Below are 21783 nucleotides of genomic sequence, written 5' to 3'. Positions count from 1 at the left end.
GAGTGTGACCACAGTGTGGTTAAGAAGAAAGTCTTTGTCACGCCACAGAGTTAGAGTACACAGCCCTCTCTAGCTAAGAAACTATAAATAACTCCAAAGCAATCCATCTGCAGTTCCAGGTAGACAACGTCACGTGCACCATCAGTCGCTTTTGACACCAGGCAATTCTAGGCACGTCGGCATGCTGAGTGTGTTGAGCAGAAGGAGGTTGAGAGATCACAGAAGCAAGAAAGTCTCTCCAATCTTTCCTGCCCTCCTTTCTCCTAACCCCCTTTCCCCTCTAAAGCAGGTCATGGAATCGAGAATTCTCCTCCCCTGAAGCAAGTCATCAAACTCTGGAACGTCACTCTCTGAGCTCATCGCTCCTCCAGTGAAGACCCTCATGTGACAGGTATCGTGTCCTATACCTGGGGCGGGGGAAGGAATTCATAGACACAAAAAGAATCGGAACAAACAGGCCTAAAGGAGTTCCCCCAAGTTTATTACCATTAGATCACACTCTCTTTTATCCAGTCATCCTTCTCTACAACTATCTACTTTTTTTCATCAGACTTAGCATAAAAATACAGTTTTCCCTGGTTCTTGGGGCCTTCATTCCTGAAGGCCGCTGTGACATGTGAAGCTTTCATTAAATGTATTTTTTAAGCTTTTCTCTTGTTAATCTGTCCTATGTTACGGAGGTGTCAGCCACAAACTGAATGGGTGAAAAAATATATTACTTTTTGTGCTCTACAAGGCTCAAGGCTCAGAAAGGTATTTTTCAAAAAAGAACTTGAGTTGTACAGCTCTATTTCATTTTTTCGCAGAGACCACATAGACAAAATTGAACAAAGCATTTTATAACTTGTCCAAGAAGGCAAAAATATAGGTCACTGAAAACATAGTCATCTTGAATTACTTTTATTTGCCAAACTTTAATTTAATCCTTGTAATAGTCGCATGAAGAAAAGCTTTTTCTACCAATTTTCCTACCAGTTGAACACTGTTTTGAAAGTGGGCTGTCAGTTGCACAGCTCGGTGTTTCAACTAATAACCTATTTTGCAGCTGACATACAGGAATACAAGTGCTATACATGAAATAAATGTTATTTTTCTCTTCTATGGAATTGGATCCAGAAAAAAGCCAGTGAGAAAGGCTTTTTGTATGTACGTTTGTCCTGGCACTTTTTCCTTATTAAAAATTTAATGGTGTGGGCCACATATTCATATTCGGATCAACTGTAGCTGTGATAATTAAGATTTTACTTTTATGACAGTCTAGAAGAGCACAGATTTTACATTCAATATTCTGCCACTTGACAATTCTTTAGCCAGCTTTTCCCAACTTCCCTTCTCATAAGACTCCACTCCAGATTCTGATTCAGCAAGGTTGAGATGGAGGCTGGAGTCCTGGTATTTACAAAGAACTGCAAGTGATGTTTATAACCAGAAAGGTTTGGAAAGCACCACTCCAGGCAAATATTCAGTTTTAGGGGTTTTAAAAGATTTTCAAAACAAAGCTGAAGATTTTAGTTTATTTTTATTTTTATTTTTTCGAGACAGGGTCTGGCTCTGTCACCCAGGCTGGAGTGCGGTGGCATGATCATAGCTCACTACAATCTCAAACTCCTGGGCTCAAGCCATCCTCTCTCCTCAGCCTCCCAAGTAGATGGGACCATAGGTGCATACCACCACTTCCAGCTAGTTTTGTTTTCAAAATTTTTGTAGAGATGGGGTCTTGCTCTGTTGCCCAGCCTGGTCTTGAACTCCTGCTCTCAAAGGATCTTCCTGCCTCAGCCTCCCAAAGTACTGGGATTGCAGGCGTGAGCCACTGTGCCTTACCAAAACTCAAGATTTTTCAACACAACACTAACACCACAAAGGACAGACATGACGGTCGCCCTGGTGAAGAGGTGAAAGCACTTGCCAGCTGCCGCTGCCTCAGCCTGCCCCAACCCCATGCAGCCCTGCTCCTTCTCTCACTAGAAGTGGCAGGGGAAGGCACGGCAGGGAGAGGGGTAGGGACACTCTGAGCATCCCCAGAAACCATCGCAGCGCCTCTTGCCGGGCTGCAGTGGGGCCACTGCATTCCACCAAGTCAGCAGAGGGCTCTCAGGACCAGACCAGAATACACTTCCATATGCATTTCTTCCACAATTCTTTGAGTGAAGCAGCACCCTCTGTGCAGAATCTTTATAATTATTCTTGTCTCACTCTTTTGTCTCTCTACAGTGCCTTTGGTAACAGCAGGGATTCCAGAAACAAGGACGAAAGCATCTGGCAACAAGGAGGCTGCTGGCAAGACTGAGGGCGGCAGAGCTGGGAGGATGAATGTGTGAGAAGTGGACAGGCGACAGGAAGAGAAAGGAAGAGAGAAGGAACAGACCGACCGGGGACAGCCCCTCAGTGGCCTGTAGTGAACTTTCCCCAAACCTGTCCTCCTGGCAGAACTGTCTCAACCAGCTCCTGGAGGCGGAGCCAATCCCAGGCCAGAGGCTACAGCAAGCAGACTTCAAGGTCGCTGCCTGCACCTCCCACAGTGGCTTTCACAGCTTCCCTGCCAGCTCCATGCCTACCCTAAATCTCCAAAAAGCATCTGAGGAGGCAACTCCCACTTGGGGTTAAAACACCAGTGTCACCCCTGTCAGAAAAATGTGCATTATTCGTGTGGTGAACTAAAAATAAAATCTTAAGCCCCCCACTGATCAGACCCCCTCTTGGCCAAGGGAACTCCAGAGAAAGCCTAAAACTGAGTTTCAGGCCATCACAGGAAGGGAGGTCAGGCATGTCTCGTCATACCCACTTTCTTTTGGACCTTAAACACAACAACTGACCAGCATTCCTGTAAAAACAGATATCATAAGGCTGACAAAACAGACTCTTTGTCATAATAAGAAGCCAAATTCTAGGCCGGGAGCAGTGGCTCATGCCTGTGATCCCAACACTTTGGGAGGGTGAGGTGGGCAGATCACAAGGTCAGGGGATTGAGACGATCCTGGCTAACACAGTGAAACCCCATCTCTACTAAAAATACAAAAAATTAGCCGGGCATGGTGGCGGCGCCTGTAGTTCCAGCTACTCAGGAGGCTGAGGCAGGAGAATGGCGTGAACCTGGGAGGTGGAGCTTGCAGTGAGCTGAGATCACACCACTGCACTGCAGCCTGGGCGGGGTGACAGAGCAAGACTCTGTCTCAACAAAACAAACAAACAAACAAAAAACAATTCTAAACAGGATGTAAGGCCGGGAGTCTTGCTGAACAGGTCGTACTGTGGCTGACTCTGACACAGCATCTTTATCTTTTTTTCCTTTTTTATTCTTCGCAGGGCAAATCCTAAGCATCTTTAACTTAACTTCAACAGCCCCTTGTGCTAACTCCATATTTTTAGACAAAATTTTGTTCCTTTCGCCAACTGCAGATTAAAGAATCTCAGAATCTGCCTGTGACCTGCAAGCTCCCACTTCAAGATGTCCTGCGTTTCCTGGCCAGGCCAGTGCACACTTTCCACGTATGGGTTTGTTCTGCCTCCTGGAAATGTGTAAGGCCACACTGCAACGCAGCCGCCTCAGGAGCACTTGCTCAGAACCCCTTGAGACTGGTTCCCTGGGCTGTGGCCACTCATATTGGCTCAGAATAAACTCATTAAAATATTTTACAGAGTTTGTTTTTTCCCACTAGCAATGTCAACCTAAAAGGAAGAAACTGAAACAAAATTAATGTAAGTAGAGAGTTGATTTGGGCTAAGCTTGAGGATTGCAATCTGGGAGCATAGATTCAAGTTGCCCTGAACATACATCCCAATGAGCAGAAGTTATACGTGGACTTTTTTTTTTTTTTTTTTTTGACAGAATCTCACTCTGTTGCCCAGGCTGGAGTGCAGTGGTATGATCTCAGCTCACTGCTACCTCCACCTCCCGGGTTCAAGCGATTCTCCTGCCTCAGCCTCCTGAGTAGCTGGGACTACAGGCTCCCGCCATCACGCTTGGCTAATTTTTGTATTTTTGGTAGAGACAGGATTTCACCATGTTGGCCAGGATGGTCTAGATCTCCTGACTTCATGATCTGCCTGCCTTGGCCTCCCAAAGTGCAAGGATGACAGGCATGAGCCACTGTGCCTAACTGAATTTTTTTTTTAGACAAAGCCTGGCTCTGTCCCACAGGCTGCAGTGCAGCCTCAAACTCCTAGGCTTAAGTGATCCTCCTGCCTCAGCCTCACAGGTAGCTAGGACTACAGACACATGCCACTGTGCCTGGCTAACTTTTTTAATATTTTAATATTTTTGTAGAGACAGGGTATCACTATTTTGCTCAGGGTGGTCTCAAACTCCTGGTCTCAAGTGATCCTCCTCAGCCTCCCAAAGTGTCGGGATTATAAGGATGCGCCACTGTGCCCAGCACAGGTGGATTTTTTTTTTTTTTTTTTTTCGAAGTCTCGCTCTGCCTCCAGGCTGGAGTGAGTGGCGCCATCTCGGCTCACTGCAACCTCCGCCTCCCAGGTTCAAGTGATTCTCCTGCCTCAGCCTCCTGAGTAGCTGGGATTACAGGCACGCACCACCATGCCCAGCTAATTTTTGTATTTTTAGTAGAGACGGGATTTCACCATGTTGGCCGGGATGGTCTCCATCTCCTGACTTCGTGATCCACCCACCTGGGCTTCCCAAAGGGCTGGGATTACAGGCCTGAGCCACCACACCCGGCCAGGTGGATTTTTAAAGGCAATAAAGGCAGACCGGGAGTGGGCTGATACAATGAGACTGGTCAGGAATTCTCACTGGTCTACAGAAATAACATTGATTACGGTGGGTCGCAGTGTCCGGGCGTGGTGTCCTTAGGTACGTTTACAGCTACTGTGGCAACAGCAAGCAGTTTCGAGAGATGAATTCCGAGACCAAAAGGGGCAGCAGGCTGCGGCTGCCATCTCATTTTAACATCTCTCTGAGTCTGGCAATTCAAAAGACTTGCATTCCTCAGACAAAAGTTCCCCTCCCCTCCCCTCCCCTGCCCCATCCCCCTCCCCTCACCCTTCCCCTCCTTTCCCGTCCCCTCTCCCTCCCCTCCCCTCCCCCTCTCCCTCCCCTCCCCTCCCCTCTTTTCTTGTCTTTTCTCCCTTCCCCTCCCCTCCCCTCTCCCCTCCCCTCCTTTCCCGTCCCCTCCCCTCCCCTCCCCTCCCCTCTCCTTTTCTTGAGGAGACTCCGGGAAAGTGAAAGAATTGTGGCAACTTTTCTTGAGCAGAAACTTCTTAAGCTAGGAAAAGCCCTTATGTGCGACGCCAGGGAGGCTGGAGAAAGTCCGCGCTGCACAGACCTGGGTGGCTGCCCACAGCTTCAGCGCCTCTGAAGGCAGTGTCACATAGGGAGCAAGTCGCCAGGGAGCCACACAGGCACAAGCACGTGGACGCTTTCTGCCTTGGAGATCCAGGGCCACCTTCCTGCCCCTGGGGGAGCTCCAGCTGGGGTTCCTGCCAACCAGGCAACCAGCACAGCGCTCCTGGGCAGCCCGGGACCAACCGTAAAGTGGTGATGGCGGGAGAAACCCCACAGGGACTGCCTCACACAAAGGGCCTGCCTCACACACACACACACACAGGGACTGCCTCACACATTTTAAGTGAAGGAAGAAATCAGGAGTTCTTTCCTTTTTTACCAATTTGAAACTCTAAGAAAAAGGCTACAGTGTGATATTAATGTTTCACACTCCAACCCCCTTTTCAAGTGAAATAAAGAATATAAGGGAAGCCAGAAACATGCTGAAGATTTTGGCAATGAAGGGTCTGACCACAGAGAAAGCCAATGTGCCACCTGTGTGGCTTTTTGCAGAAAGAGTAAACAGCCTTCCTGCAAAGCACAGGCTGGAGAGGGTTCCATTTTCATGGCTGATTGTGCAGAATTGGCTTAGGCTGGATGCACTGAGCAGAGCATGGGGTCTGAGCCAAGTGAGCCTGGGGTCCAGAGCAGACAGCGTCTCCCGCAGACACGGGTGAGGTAGGTTCATGCCATCTCCACAGTCGCACAGGGCTGTGGGTAGGTGGCCACTAGGGTAGGTCACGCATAAAAGTTGCTTTGTATCTGCAGCATGCACAAGACTTAAAGAAAGATCTGTTTTATAAAGACGAAGCACTGTTAAGTATGTCATTTAGGATGAAGTATAAAGACGAAGCAGTGCTAAGCATGTCATTTAGGATGCAGAAGAAGGCAGGTAAAGCGTTCATTTTACAAGTGCTGCGATGATGGTGCAGGACACCATGGGGTGCGGGAGGATGCCTTCCTTCCTCACGGATCTTCCCTCCCCTCACTACTGTGCTGCTCTGCCTACATGCCCTCATGCCCAGGCTAGTTTCCACTCAGCCAGAGGCAGTGAAGATTGGATCTGCTGATGGCAGCATCTTGGAAACAGGAAACTGACAGGCCTCTGAATATGCCATCCTAAAATATGACTGTCAGGGACCAGACTATACACCCCAAAATGTGATTGTCATAGACCAGACTATATCACCCCAAAATATGACTGTCAGAGACCGGACTGTATCACCCCAAAATATGACTGTCAGAGACCAGACTATATCACCCCAAAATACAACTGTCAGAGACCAGACTATATCACCCCAAAATGTGAGTCAGAGACCAGACTATATCACCCCAAAATACAACTGTCAGAGACCAGACTATATCACCCCAAAATATGACTGTCAGAGACCAGACTATACCACCCCAAAATATGACTGTCGGAGACCAGAGTATATCACCCCAAAGTATGACTATTAGAGACCAGATTATACACCCCAAAATATGACTATCAGAGACCAGACTGTATCACCCCAAAATATGACTGTCAGAGACTAACCAGACCACTCCTCCAACACATACCTCTTTGCATCATTTGGAGCTGGTTATTTTGAGAAACTGCAGACACAGGAAAACCTTTAAAAGCACAGACTTACCATTTTGTGAAAAGGAAACTGACTGTCCTCTTCACGCAAGTCCCTCTCCCCGCCCCTGACTGGGGAAGTCAATGATTTACCAAACATTGACTGTCCACTTGTAAGGTGTCTTCCTCTCTGCACCAGGGAGAGAAGAACAACTAGATCTCTAGACTCCTGAACCATGGAGGTTTTTCAGCCTGAAGTTTACCCGTTTGAGATCAACTCCAGAAACATACTCAGTTCTCTGGGTGTCTCCCAAGTACACACGAGCTACACATACTAATAAACTTCTGTTTGTTTTTCTCTTCTTACTCTGTCTTTGTTATAGGGAGTCTCAGCTAAGAATGTTGGAGGGCAGAGAGAAAACTCGTCTTCTGCTCCTACCGGAGCAAGTGTGTGTTCCTCTGGACTGACGAATGTGCCTGTCTCCAGAAAGGGCACCCCGTAGGTACTGAGAGCAGAGGTGGAGCTTCTAAGAGAGCAGTGATAGCCTCACTCCTCCTCTCTGGCCCACCCTCACCCCGTCCCCTGCACCTGGAGCCACTGGAAGATGGAGGAACCATCCTTTAAGAATCTCCTGGAGGACTCCTCAACCCCATGGGGACATGGCTCAAGGCTGGAGAGCAGCTCTGTGGTGAGGGAAGGAGGGAAGATAATCCCATTTCCTCCCAGTCTAAAGAATGGGCATTCCCAGGGGAAGGAGACAGCAGAGCCTCGGCCATGCATAACCCTCTGAGAAGTCAATCGGACTGTGATTAGAAGTGGCTGCTACATCAGCCCAAAGTTGACTTTCAGCAAGGTAGGTTTGTGCAAGTTAAAGCAGTGACAATTGATTTAGACAAGGTTAGCCTTAAGTCATTTAAAAAATGCTTTTGCGTAAGATCTCATTTAATCTTCATTGCAGTTCTTGTAGAAAGGAATCAGAATGTAAGGCACCAGTGTAAGGTTGGAGAGCTGTTATATTACAGAGCTAGGGTTCTGACCTATCTGGCTTAACAAGGAGGGGTTTAATAAAGACAAGGAATCTTCGAGCCCAAATACAAGCAAAGCCAGCCAATGAAAGATCTGCTTCCAGATCTTAATCCTCGAGGAAGGGAAATGTTTAAAATTTTCCTGGCCGGGCGCGGTGGCTCAAGCCTGTAATCCCAGCACTTTGGGAGGCCGAGGCGGGCGGATCACGAGGTCAGGAGATCGAGACCATCCTGGCTAACACGGTGAAACCCCGTCTCTACTAAAAAAATACAAAAAAAAAAACTAGCCGGGCGAGGTGGCGGGCGCCTGTAGTCCCAGCTACTCGGGAGGCTGAGGCAGGAGAATGGCGTAAACCCGGGAGGCGGAGTTTGCAGTGAGCTGAGATCTGGCCACTGCACTCCAGCCTGGGTGACAGAGCGAGACTCCTTCTCAAAAAAAAAAATAAAATAAAATAAATAAATAAAATAAAATTTTCCTAAAATCAAAATTGACAAGACAAATCCAAAGAAAACCGTGTCTTATCCAGTGTGGCCTCGAGGTCCAACGGCATCCCCTGAACAGCAAACCGTGTCTTATCCAGTGTGGCCTCAGGTCCAAACACATCCCCTGAACCTGGTGCATTCGCCTTTGGGTACATTCAGTAAAGGAGTCACAGTCTCAGAATATATGGGGTGCTATTTTTGTTGGGAGCAGGGGTGGAGAAGTTTAATATATACAGATTAAAATGTATATATTTCAAATGTATTTAACAAAATTTATAGCTAGGTAAATATTCCCCACTATCTGCAAAAGAAAATGTAGAAATTATCCACAAAGAATTTAGAGCTTCATCTGTTTTCAGAGGAAGAAGCTGTTAGCATGCTGTGTTCAGAATAAATACATTCAATTAAGTTAATAAATTAATCATGTAATCTTTGATTAAGATTATCGCCAATGAAATATAACTACACAAATAGTGTAATTGATGAAGAGAAATGTTCGACTGTAGCTTTGCTTATTGCAATGAAAAGGATGAACTGGAAACCCTCCTGAAAACCTTGTGAAACCTGTGACTGTCCTCTTCACGCAAGTCCCTCTCCCCGCCCCTGACTGGGGAAGTCAATGATTTACCAAACACAGCACGCAGGACCTAGCACTATCTGCCTAAAGATGGTAACCTGCTTATGGGTGGCCATGGTCCACAAGTCAGCAGTAGCTTGGGCACACGGGTCTATCTTCTGGAATGACCTGGCATCCCTACGTAGGCCAGAGTCTTCCTGCACAGGCCCAGGGCCCTAAGGCTGCCCAGGTGCCTGAGGTCCAGTCTGCAGATATGTTGGGATCAAGGCACTGCGTGTGCTTCTGCTAAGTCAGTGCTTCCCATACTGTTGGCAGGCACCAAGATCACTTAGAGAGCTTATAATTCCTCAGGAAATGACCTTCAGGCCTCTCACAAAAAGTATTAAAGAACTGAAACCAGATCACCACACCAGATGCCCAACCCCTCATTCACCATGATCGATTCCTTGCCCCTCCCAAGTTCCTGCTGTTTTCTTTTTCTTTTCTTTTCTTTTCTTTTCTTTTTTTTTTTTTTGATGGAGTCTCACTCTGTTGCCAAGTTGGAGTGCAGTGGCGCAATCTCAGCGCACTGCAACCTGCACCTCCCAGGTTCAAGCTATTCTTCTGCCTCAGCCTCCCAAGTAGCTGGAACTGCAGGTGCACGCCACCATGCCCAGCTAATTTTTGTATTTTTAGTAGAGACAGGGTTTCACCATCATAGCCAGACTGGTCTCGAACTCCTGACCTTGTAATCTGCCCACCTCTGCCTCCCAAAATGCTGAGATTACAGGTGTGAACCACTGCAACCACCCTGAGTCACTGTGCCTAGCCCTGTTTTCTTATACATTGTTACATTTCTTGCCTGCTATATAAACTCCTGGTTTTGATCAGTCAAGGAGATGAATTTGAGACTCAGCTGGCATCACCTCAGCTGCAGCACCCTATTAAAGCCTTCTTCCTTGGCAACACTCATCACGTCACTGATTGGCTTTCTGTGCCATGAGCAGCAGGACTGAGAGCAACCCTCTGGCATTTCAGTAACAATTTTTCTACTTTTTTTTTTTTTTTTTGTAGAGACAAAGTCTTGCCATGTTGCCCAGGCTGGTTTCAAACTCCTGGGATCAGGTGATCCTCCCACCTCAGTCTCCCAAAGTGCTGGGATTACAGGTATGAACCACCATGCCTGGCCCCCTAGTGAAATCTAAAACTGCAACACTCTTTTTTCTCACAGCTTTCTCATGCCACTAATTCTCTCTTCTGCTTCTCGAAAAACTTTAATCTACTCCACTGTTCTTAACATTTTAGTTTTTGTCTGACTACACTGTTTTGCCTACCCCATATTTGAACCACTTTTTCGCTACTGCCCCAGCCCCTATTGCCCTAACAGACCCCCCAGTCTTCTCAGACCTGCACAGTGGAGATGAAGCCTGTAGTCACTGCCTGTGCTGTGCGAAGCAGGCCAGGAGCCCACAGTTGTCCTTAAAGCCCTCGTGTCTGTCGTGTTCACCTTAGACAGGCCTTCGCCCCTGACTTCATTTATCTGTTCTTGCTCAGCTTCTGTAGGGGAGAAAAAGTAATATCTTCTCTTAACCCACTGCAACATTGATGACTGAGACCCCATAACAACAGACCAATTAGCAAAAGAAAATCATGCAAATTTATTTAATCAAAGTTTTACATAATCTAGGAGCCTTCAGAAACGAAGGCCCAAAGAAACAGGGAAAACTGTATTTTTATGCTTAGGATCGATGAAGAGTGGACAGTCCTGTAGAAGGATGGTTGGACAAAGGGAATATGAGTTAATGAGAATAACCTGGGGACTACTTAGCAAGGCCAATTTGTTCAGATTCTGCTTGGCATCTGTGGGTCTTCATTCCTTTTCTCTAGGTATAGGAAGGAAGAACCACTGGAATGAAGGTCTAATGACCTGTTTTAGAGGATAAAATAAAATAATTATTTTAGGACCTGCTTTGGAGGAGAACAGTGGGAGAAGGTCAGAGAGATCTTCCTGCTTCTGCCCCGCGCTCCCCTTCCCCTCTTTCGTCTCCAAGGGTCCCTGCCCTTGTTCACCCTCCTGTGCTCTCGCAGTCCTCCATGATCATACTCAACCCATTAACCCTTTCTCTCCTCTCTTCTGGCTTGTTCTCCCCAGGCATACCCATAAACCTTTCCTAATAAATCCTTCTTTCTCCATCCTGTGTCTACCTCTACTTCCAACCATTTTTTCTACTTATTTAATTCACCATCTTTACTTACATGCTTATTTTATGCATTAATTATTACAAAATTATATTTTCAGCCCCCACATTTTCCTGAAGCTCTTTTGCAACTGTTGTAAATAATCTTCTAGCAGCCAAACCCCTTTTTCGTTGCCTCATTATGGAGGGTTTATACTTACTAAGCAGTCCCCACTTTCACCACTGAGCTGGCATTGGCGATACGACAACGAACAAGATACAAACGGCCTTTACCCTTATGGAGCACACAGTCTGTGGTAAAGAAAGAAACAAGACAATCAATTACAGACCAGCCTGGGTAACATAGGGAGACCTCATCGCTGCAAAAAAAAAAAAAAAAAAAAAAAATTAGCCAGGCGTGGTGGCGCATGCCTGCAGTGCAGCTATTTGGGAAGCTGAAACAGAAGGATCACTTGAGTGGGGGAGTTTGAGGTTGCAGGGAGCCATGATCACGCTACTGCACTCCAGCCTGGGTGACAGAGTGAGACCTTGTCTATAAAATAATAATAATAATAATAATAACCAATTAAATTACAGCATAACAAATGCCAGGATGGAGAAATAAAGGGAAACCCTGGGTACAGAGGAGGGAGGTCTTTAAGGCAGATCAACTCTCTTTGGCATTTAGTTCTTAATACTGTTCTCCCATGCGGCTTGTAGGACCCACATTGCCCTGAGAGTTCCACCACTCCTACTTGTTTTTTTTTTTTTTTTTTCACTACTCCATTTCCCCAACTATCTTTGAAATGTTTGTGTTCCACATTTCATTTCACGTGAGAAAGTTCCATACAGGACTTTCTCATTTACACACTCTTCCCTTCTCTTTCTAGAGGCTTCCTTGAGCATGTTCACTGCTTGAAAACCTGATGAAACTGACATCCATCTCTAGCCTGGAGACGTTCTCTTGCACACTCAGCTGTATGATGGGCTCCTCAAACATGAAAGGCTCGGGAACTGAGCTCATTATGTTTCCTCCCAGTCCCTCTCCTATGATGTTTCCTACTCTAGTTAATGAAATTTTCACCTCCCTATTCGGAACAAGTCAAAAAACTGAGAGTCAACCTATATTTCTCACTTTTACTTACTCTCCACCTTCACTGGAGGCTGGACCACTTACGAGCACATACTCTAAAGCCAGATGGTGTGGACTGAATCACAATTCTACCATTTGCTAGAAGAGTGCCTTAGGTAAATTACTGCATAGCTCCGTGACTCTGTTTCCTCATCTGGGAAGTACATTGTTAAGAATCTGGCTGGCCTTTGTCCCCAGGTTCTGGGAAGTCACTTCTAAACCCTTGGCATTTCCCATGCTCTAGGAGTGTCTTTGTAATTCATTGGGGGGCTCCTGGGACCACACTTGATAGTTTATGTGAACACGATGACTTGGAATGGAGGCTGCTCAAGGCAGAAAGACCAACCATGTGATTGGGGGTTGAGGGCTTTGAACCAGAGGTCTGACCTCTGAGGAGGAGAGGGGCCAAAGACTGAGACACACGGGCAATGATTCGATGAATCACGCCTATGTAATGAAACCCCAATAAAACTCACAAGAACTCAGGGGAGCTTCCCTGGTTGGCAATTTCCTCTGTGCCAATGCACAGTGGCAGTCCACAAACTGATGTGCTGGAAGGGTAGCATGTCCTGAGGACAAGGGCAGCTTCGCAGCTGGAACCCTCATAGATCCCTTTCTGTGCATCTCTCCCTTTCGCTGCTTCTGAAGTACATCCTTTTACTGCAATAAAACTGTCATCATAAGTATAATGCCTTCCTGAGTTCTGTGAGATGTTCTAGAAAATTGTTGAACCTCAGAGAGTCTGTAGGGACCCCCGAATTGGTAGCCAGCTGGTTAGAAGTTCGGGTGGTTCTGGAGGCCTCCAAACTTGCAGCTGGTGTCTGCCATGAAGGCAGTCTTGTAAAGAACCGTGCCCTTAACCTGTGATTTGGCCTAACTCCAGAAAAGGAATTGATGACAGTAACTCCTAATCCATATGGTTACTGTGAGAATTAAATGAGCTAATACAGATAAAGCCTTTGAATAGTAACTGTCATAAGTAACAAATGAAAATCACCTATTTTTATTTTTATTTATTTATTTTTATAGACAGGATCTTGCTCTGTTGCCCAGGCTGGAATGCAGTGGCACAATCGATCATTGCTCACTGCAGCCTCAACCTCCTGGGCTCAAGTGATCCTCCCACTTCAGCCTCCCAAGGAGCTAGGACTACAGGTGCACACCAGTCATGCCCAACTAACCTTTTTAAATTATGTTTTGTAGAGATGAGGTCTCACTCTGTTGCAGGCTGGCCTTGAGCTCCTGACCTCAAGCGATCCTCTTCAGCTTCCCAAAGTGCTGGGGTTGATGTTACCCATCTTTAGAATTGTTGCCTCGCATTAGTGTGAACACAGCCCATACACATGAGCAGTCTGCATTCCCAGGGTCTTCCCAATGGGCCTCCACTGGGTGCCCATAGAGAAGAATGGTACATGGCAGAAAAGCAGAGAGAGAGAGCATCATGTGGCAGCACACAGACAGAGATCCCCACCTCCTTTCTGGGCCTTTCTTTCATACAACACAAAAACATGAGGCTACTGTGGGTGGACAGGTAATCCTTTTGTCCCTCAAGGTTTGCAAAATTTGTTTGTTTGTGGTAGGGTAGTTAAAAGCAAAAGCCATCTGCCCCTGGATCATGCCCCATATAAAAGAGAGGTCTGCTACCATTGGGCAAGGAGCAGGAAGCTTTCTCCGAAAACCCCCACAGATACAAGCAGAGTTTGACTATGAGACAAAGGCAGAAATACTGAGAAAATCCCATACGTGAGGTCCAGGCTAACAGGAATAGCCTAAGATTGAGGCTAGACCAGGAGAATAAAAAAATGCCCCTTCCACACCTCAAGTCTTTCATGGGAAAATAAGCAACAACAGTTGTTTACTCTTGGGAGGGAGGAATCAAATGAAAAGAGAGACATCTTTTGTAGTACAGGCATTCAGGGTCTGCCAAAAGATGAAGGTGAAACACTAACATTGAGAAAATCTCTCCAGCACACCAGGTTCCTCACTAGTACTAGGTGCCAGAGCCCATGACTGGGAGAACTTAAAAGTTTGAACTAACTGTGATTATAGCAGCAACAAAACCCAAACTCAAACCAAATTTCCACACAAGTGGCCTGGCAGAAGTATGCCTATTTCTGGACATAAAACATTGTAAAAGTCCCTTTATTACTATTGTTCCTCTATACACAATGTCTGATGGTTAATTTAAAAAATACATATATATATGAGGTGAAAACCAAGAAAACATCCAACTCACCATCAAGGGATAAGGTAATCAACAGAATAAAGGCCCAGAGATGAAGAAGATGCTAAAACAATCAAACAGGGACTTTAAAATAACCATGATTAGCACAGGACAGGACCAGAAGATCAACTCTCATCACTTCTATTTAAAATGTATTGAAAATCTTAAACAGTAAAATAAGGCAAGAAACAGAAAAAAAGGCACACAGACTTAAAAAAACAAAACTACATTCATTACCTGACTGCATAAAAATTCCAAATAATCTTTTAAAAATGCTATTGGAATAAGTGAATCTAACAAGGTTGTAGAAGTCAAGTCTAAAATATAAAAATCAAATGTCTTTTTATGTACTGGCAATGAACAATTGGAAACTCAAATTTTAGGAGGCATCATTTATACTAGTACCAAAAGCATGAAATATTTGGAGGTAAATCTAACAAAAATGTGTAAAACATATTGTGAAAATTACAGAATATTGATGATGGAAATTAAACTACACATAAAAAATAAAGCAAACTACCATGTCATGAATAGGAAGACTCAATATAGCTAAACTTTTAGTTTTTCCCAAAGTGAGCTATAGGTTCAACAGAAATCCAATGAAAATCCAAGTAAGGCTGTTTTTGGTAGAAAATAGCAAGCTGATTCCAAAATTTACACGGGCTTTACCTTGCACTATATCCAAAATTTAGCTCAAAATAGACATCAGGCATAATATCACACTTAAAATTATAACATCTTCTAGAATGAAAAAAGAAAAATCTTTGTAAACCTGTGTTAAGCAAAATGAGGTGTAAAATGGTATAATAATTTGGGGGAGCAAAATAAGCAGTTTATTATTAGGTTAAAAATACTCTTATCATACAAGCCAGATAGATACTCCTTTTCTAAGTATTTTCCTCCACAAAATGAAAACGTATCCATAAAACTAAACTGCAAATGAATGACACAAGATTTACCTGCACAGTGTCATGGCACTATGGGACTGGCAAGGTAGTGGCATAGCCACGGTGCCCAGGCAAACTTCTCATACCTCCCTGTGCTTCAGTCCCTACAGGGAACTCAGCTACAGGCCATGCCCGATCAGGTTGAGGTTTGGAATGGGCCCTGGATACTGGCATTTTTAAAACTCTTCCCAGGTGGCTGGGCATAGTGGCTTTTGTAATCCCAGCACTTTGGGAAGCTGAAGTGGAAGGATGGCTGGAGGCCAGGAGTTTGAGGCCAGCCTGAGCAACCTAGCAAGAGCTCGTCTCAATAAATAAGTAAATATTCTTCCAAGGCAATTTTGCTGTGCTGCTGGGTTTAAAGCTCTAGCAGGACAAGACAGTCATTGTTTCTAGTATACACGTGAACACATTGCAGGAGGGAATATCATATACAAATTACCACTTAAAAACATTCAGGAAGAAACATACAAAGGAGCAAAGAATTATATATTCAACACATGTTTTGTGCTCTAGAAGAAATTAAACAGAACATGGAATCAAACAAAAATTAAAGATAAAATAGGTCAAAAGGGAAATTGGAGAGTAAAGAAAGCAAATGAAGGACAAAACTCCATTAGAAACATCCAGCAACAGAATGATCAGCTGCCAGCAAGCCAGTGTCAGGGAGGGCAGACTGGAAATACTAGCAAAGAGGAAAAAGACAAAAAGATTAAAGACACTGAAAGGAAAAGATATGGAGAACAGACAAGATACGAAATAAAGCAAAACATAACATTTCTCTCAAGTTTCAAACACGTGACAGGAAAGTATTAATTTAAAGAAGTAAAAGTCAACAGAAAATTAAAAGGCATGAAAATGGCTAATTAACATGTGGAAGGATTCTGTGTAAATTTAGGAAAATGAAAACAACGTTCAGTCGGTGCAAAAGTAATTGTGGTTTTTGCCATTAATACCTCTTTGCAGATCACATCGTCAAAAATTGAAAAGAATGATGTGTGGGCAAAGGTGTAAAACTAGAAACTTGAATATAATGTTGAATAAAACTATCATTTTCAGATTCAAATACCACTTTACTTCAGCACATTTATCTTACATATACACTCGCAACTAGGAAAGGAATATGTACAAGTGAAGTCATTTTTAGTAATTGTAAAAACCAGAAAAATGTCTAAATTTTTGTTTGTAGAGGATTAGTTTAAAATAATGGAATATCCATATAACGAAAAAGGTAGTTGTTCATTGGAAAATACAGTAGCCATCTATATTGATAGCGAAAGATCTTCAAGATTACTCAAGTGACACAACAGATATTTAACAATACCTATGAATGCATACCCTCCTGTTAGGGAAACAGGAGCCTAGGAGAGTCAGGGTGCCACCACTTTAAAATCAACTCCGTCTTAAACCTAATGAGGCACATTCCTTGCCAGTTACCACCTGTATTTTCCTCTTCTCACACTGTTAATAAAGACGTACCCTAGACTGGGTAATTTATAAAAGAAAGAGGTTTAATTGACTCCCAATGCTGCAGGGATGGGGAGGCCTCAGAAAACGTAGAATCATGGCAGAAGGGGAAGCAAACACGTCCTTCTGCACATGGTGGCAGCAAGGAGAAGTACAGCAAGGAGAAGTGTGAAGTGGGGGAGAACCCCTTATAAAGCCATCAGATCTCGTGAGAACTCACTCATTATCACGAGAACAGCCTGGAGGTAACTGCCCCCATGATTCGATTACCTCCCACTGGGTCCCTCCCATGACACATGGTGATTATGCGAACTATAGTTCAAGATGAGATTTGGGTGGGGACACATGGGTGAGACACAGCCAAACCATGTCACCACCCATGGTCATAGGATGTTAATGGCTGAGAAAAATGCCTGCAAGGACAAACTCTTATGACAGCAAAATGTCCCAATGTCCCAATATCACATAGCAATACATGCTTTTAAAGAGAATTATAGTCACGCTGTGGTGTGCATGTGCACTAAAATGCCAAGGACAGCTTTCTTTAAACCAACAAGGAATAAATTTTGTCACACTGTCAGCCCACCGACATGCAGACATAATGTAGCTTAGCTTTTCCATAGATAATATCCCTATAAAAGAGAAACTTAAGACAAAGATGAGGGGTTCCTCCTCTTGCTTTCTGAGGATGCCCTACTTTGTATCTGGGTAGGTTTCAGTAAACCCTCTCTTCTCACTGCACTCTGCCACTCACCTTGAATTCTTTCCTGCACAAGATCCAAGAACCCTTATTTGGGGCCTGGATTGGAACCCCTTTTCCTGGCAACACTCCTATTACACTTGAAATTTTAATCGTATGCCTGTATTTCTTCTTTTTTATATGTTAAAAATTTATATGTTTTCTATGAAAAAGAGTTGGAATTTTTTGTTAAGTTTTAGCTTTTTATGGAGAAAATTATTAACTAGAAAATTAGACTATCAGAGAGACTTATAGTTTCACCTAGCTAAGATTTCATTCTCAAACATGGGCCATTACTTTTACTGGAATTAAGAAATCATATAATTATATTGGAACTAGTGTTGAATAATTTTATTTTTGTTCACATAAAGAAACATGAATAAATATACAATAACTATAATTTAAATCTGAAACAAGCACTAAAATTATGTGCATAGCATTCATTTTGCTACTATGCTGCAAACAGAATATTTTCCTCTCATAGCACCTGCAATGAAGGTCTCAAAGGAGTCTTGCATGGAAGGGCATTGAAGGGGACATGAAATTTTAACTAATACCACAAGCTCACATGCTTCAAACCCAAACTTGCTTATAACCAACCAAAGTCACTTCTTAGAGAACAATATTATAGGCTTTTAGTATTGTGATATAGTTTTCCCTTAAATTATGTTTTGTTATCTGAAATCCCAATTAATGGTTTTAGGGTTTTTTTAATTTTTGTAAGACAGGATCTCAAACTCCTGGGCTCAAGTGATCCTCCCACCTCAGCCTCCCAAAGTGGTGGGATTACAGGTGTGAGCCACCACACCTGGCTAACATTTGCTGTGGACACCGTACGACTTGTTAGCATAATCATAAGAAGACCCTAAAAATACATATTTTAGTTGCTCCCAGAGTCTCTCTGTGTTTCTATAGGACAGTGGGAAACTGATGTAAATAATTAAGAAGCAAATGAATTATTTGTCAATTATGTACCCATCCTGTCTTCTAGCATGGAGACTTAAATGCAAAGTAGAGGCAGCCAGTTGCCAATTACTTTTACAAGCTTCATTCTTAAGTTGAATTAGGAAAGACTAAGATGTAACCAGATGTATGTATTATCAAGTGATGAAAGTTATCTACTTTTTAAAATACTTTTTGATTTAGTCCTCCTAATTTTCCTATGATTGCAACTCCCAAAAAGAATCATAACGTAAAACCTACACCTAAGAAAATTCTGTTCTGATGCAGAGGAAATTCATCTACTTGCAAAAGCACAGTGCAGGATTGCAATTCAGATGTCAAGTTAACCTGATGAGTGATTGGAAAACACACACACACACACACACACACACACACACACACACACACACACACACACACGTTAGCTTTGTAAATTAAAAATCTGGAGCAAGCCACAGAACATGGTCCCTTTCAAAGGGGAGTGTCTTTGTTCTGCACAGCTGCTGTCCTGATGGTGTGGGCACCTCTAAGTGGTCTCTCCATTGTGCTGGACCTGGTTGCTGTGACTAACAATGGGTGGCTCTACTGGTCTGAAATCTAATGAGCATGTTAGTCACCTGCATGCCTGCTCTTATTTAAAAGAGCCGGTTCACCTCCTTTTTTACATAGTCAATTTAGATCCTCTCAGAGAAATGCCAGAATGTTCAATAGACATATTACTCCTGAATTAAAACTAGCTGCAATTTCCAACTTTCACATGGTGGTGAGTGCCAAAGGTAACAATGAATTTGTCATTCAGCCACAAGGAATTGATGCAGCTAATTAAGGCTACACTCTGCCCATAAGATTCTGCTCAGGTTTTTCACTCCATTGTGACAGGGGGAGATCACCGGAAGGGATGACTTCTCCCACTTATATCACATAGAACCCTTGCAAAGGGGTTTTCACACCACAAATACTTGTGATGGATTTTATTATGTTCCAGACAGTGCTTGACAACCTCTACAACGATTAACTCAGCTAATCCTCCGACAACACTTACTGATGAGTTCTATTACTCCGATCACTTACACATGAAGAAAGCTGGATGCTAAGTCACGTGTCCAAGGTCACACAGCTAGTGAATAGCACAGCTGGGATGTGAACAGAAGCACTATGGCTTCAGAATCCAGGTTGGCCCTAACTTTACCACACCACTCCTGTGCTCGAGATAAAGCTGGGTTTCCAATCTCTGCATTGTTGACATTTAGGGACAAGTCATTATTTGTTGTTGGAGGCTTATTCTATACATCGTAGTGTCCCTGGCCTGTACCCACTATGTCCCTGGAGCAATCCTCCCTCCCCTGAGCTGTGAAAACCAAAAATGTCTTCGGATACTGCCAAATATCTCTTTGGGGACAAAATCATCTCACTGAGATATCATTCTCTGTGTCTACTATAGAAATAGAATGACTAAAAAGAAGAAATAATAGAAAAACGTGGGATTACTAAAAACAGTCGTAGTATGTTCGTCTCTGTACATTTTGAGATAGAATTATTAGGAAATATCTCAAAACAGTAACAGTCCTTTTATTTGAGACGGAGTCTCTCTGTTGCCTAGGCTGGAGAGCAATGGTGCCATCTCGGCTCACTGAAGCATCTGCCTCCTGGGTTCAAGCGATTCTCGTGCCTCAGCCTCCCGAGTCGCTCGTATATTACAGGCGCCCACGACCACGCCCGGCTAACTTTTTGTATTTTTTAGTAGAGATGGGGTTTTGCCAAGTTGACCAGGCTGGTCTTGAACTCCTGACCTCAGGTGATCCACCTGCCTCGGCCTCCCAAAGTGCTGGGATTACAGGCGTGAGCCACCGCGTCCGGCCTCGAAATAGTCCTTCTTTTGGCTTTTATGTTATCTCTCCTTCCTAGCGTTTTTCTAATTTTTTTTTTTTTTTTTTTTTGGCTCAGGCAGCTAGGAAGTACAGAGTTCTATTTTCACCTGAAGCCACAAGTATTTGAGGAATTCGTAGGTGCTCAATATTGTTAGATACCCCATATGCACAGAAATATAGGAAGTTACACGGATTTCAGCCTAGTTGAAGAAAAGCATCCACAGGGAAATTAGAATCAGTCAAGCAGCCAGAACATACGTAAATGTTACCTTATGCGGCCTGTGGAAATGAAGCACAACACGACCGGTGGGGGCGGTAGTGAGCAGGGCCGGCTCTGCGGAGAAGGTCGGTGAGCCGAGTCCGGAGAGGAAAAGGCGAAGGTGAAGTGACATCCGGCCAGCTCGCCATGTTGAGAAGGTAACGCAGTGAAGGCTCCGCCCAGCGGGGATGGAAGGCGCACGTTGGAAGGAACGCGACCCACAATTGGAAGCAGGCAACGAGGAGCATTGAAGGCTGGAGAACAAGAACAGAAAGCGCCCTCGCTTCGGCAGCACGTGTCCTGAAATCGGAACAGTACAGGGAAGATTAGCAGGGCCCCTGCGCAAGGATGGCAAGCAAATTCCTGAAGTGTTCTGAATAAGTAAATGAATGAGTAAGAACAGGAAGTGGTTCTGCGCGTTTCAGGAATAATGACGAGCTGCCGCGAACGAGGGCTATGCAGGAGCTCATGGTGAGTTACGGAAGTTGTTACTAATCTGCTTTATGGTGAGAAGGCAGAGAGATCGAGGTGTTGGCAGTGAAGTGGAAAGTAAGGGGTGATTAAGGGAAAAGATTTGAAGTTGAAGAATTGACAGGGAAAATAATAACAAATGTGGTAGGCTGCTTCTCAGTGAGCTCCCAGTCACCCCTTTCTCCTGGGAGCCACCCTCCTGTGGGAGCTTCTCCCCCAGTGTGGGCTAGACCTAGTCAATCATTTCTAATGAGCAGAATATGGCAGAGTAAGGGGTCACTCTTACAAAAGAATGTGACTTCCATCTTGGGTGTTAGTAACTTCTGGGGAGACCCACATGACAATGAAATGATGTCCCTGGACCAGCCAGAGAGGACCAGAGAACTGTCAGAACTCGGCATAGTCCCAGGCCCTGGCGCGTGTTAGATGGTCCCTAGTGATGAGGTGAGTATAATTAATAATGGAGACGAATACTCAGGGTCCTTAAACATATGCGCAAAGCAAATACACTTTATCCTCTACGCAATTCTATATTAATTAGCACTCTTCGTTTATAAGCTTACTAACTACGTCTTGATGAGTGATTCTGCTATTCAAACTTTCAAGCCCATTGCCAGAAACCAAAGCTATCGGTCAGTGTGTTAGTGGTCTCC

At 44.3% G+C, this 21783-nt stretch overlaps 1 long non-coding RNA gene and 1 other non-coding gene across 2 annotated transcripts in view; one reads left to right on the top strand and one right to left on the bottom strand.

Moving 5' to 3' along the window:
• The window catches only part of LOC104673819, a 72128-nt gene extending 51243 nt beyond the window's left edge, over positions 1-20885 (bottom strand). Inside the window, exon 1 of the long non-coding RNA XR_749565.2 lies at positions 20670-20885. This is a non-coding gene — a long non-coding RNA (uncharacterized LOC104673819). The remainder of the gene's footprint in view (positions 1-20669) is intronic.
• A 48-nt stretch (positions 20886-20933) lies between these two features.
• On the top strand, positions 20934-21042 carry LOC115895998. Its single transcript, XR_004056036.1, has one exon. It is a non-coding gene; the product is annotated as a U6 spliceosomal RNA (small nuclear RNA).
• The last annotated feature ends 741 nt before the right edge of the window (positions 21043-21783 follow it).

This window comes from Rhinopithecus roxellana, chromosome 2 (genome assembly GCF_007565055.1).
Source record: "Rhinopithecus roxellana isolate Shanxi Qingling chromosome 2, ASM756505v1, whole genome shotgun sequence".
NCBI lineage: Eukaryota > Metazoa > Chordata > Mammalia > Primates > Cercopithecidae > Rhinopithecus > Rhinopithecus roxellana.
The sequence above is the reverse complement of the archived record's forward strand: the minus strand, read 5'-3'. Positions and strand labels throughout refer to the sequence as shown.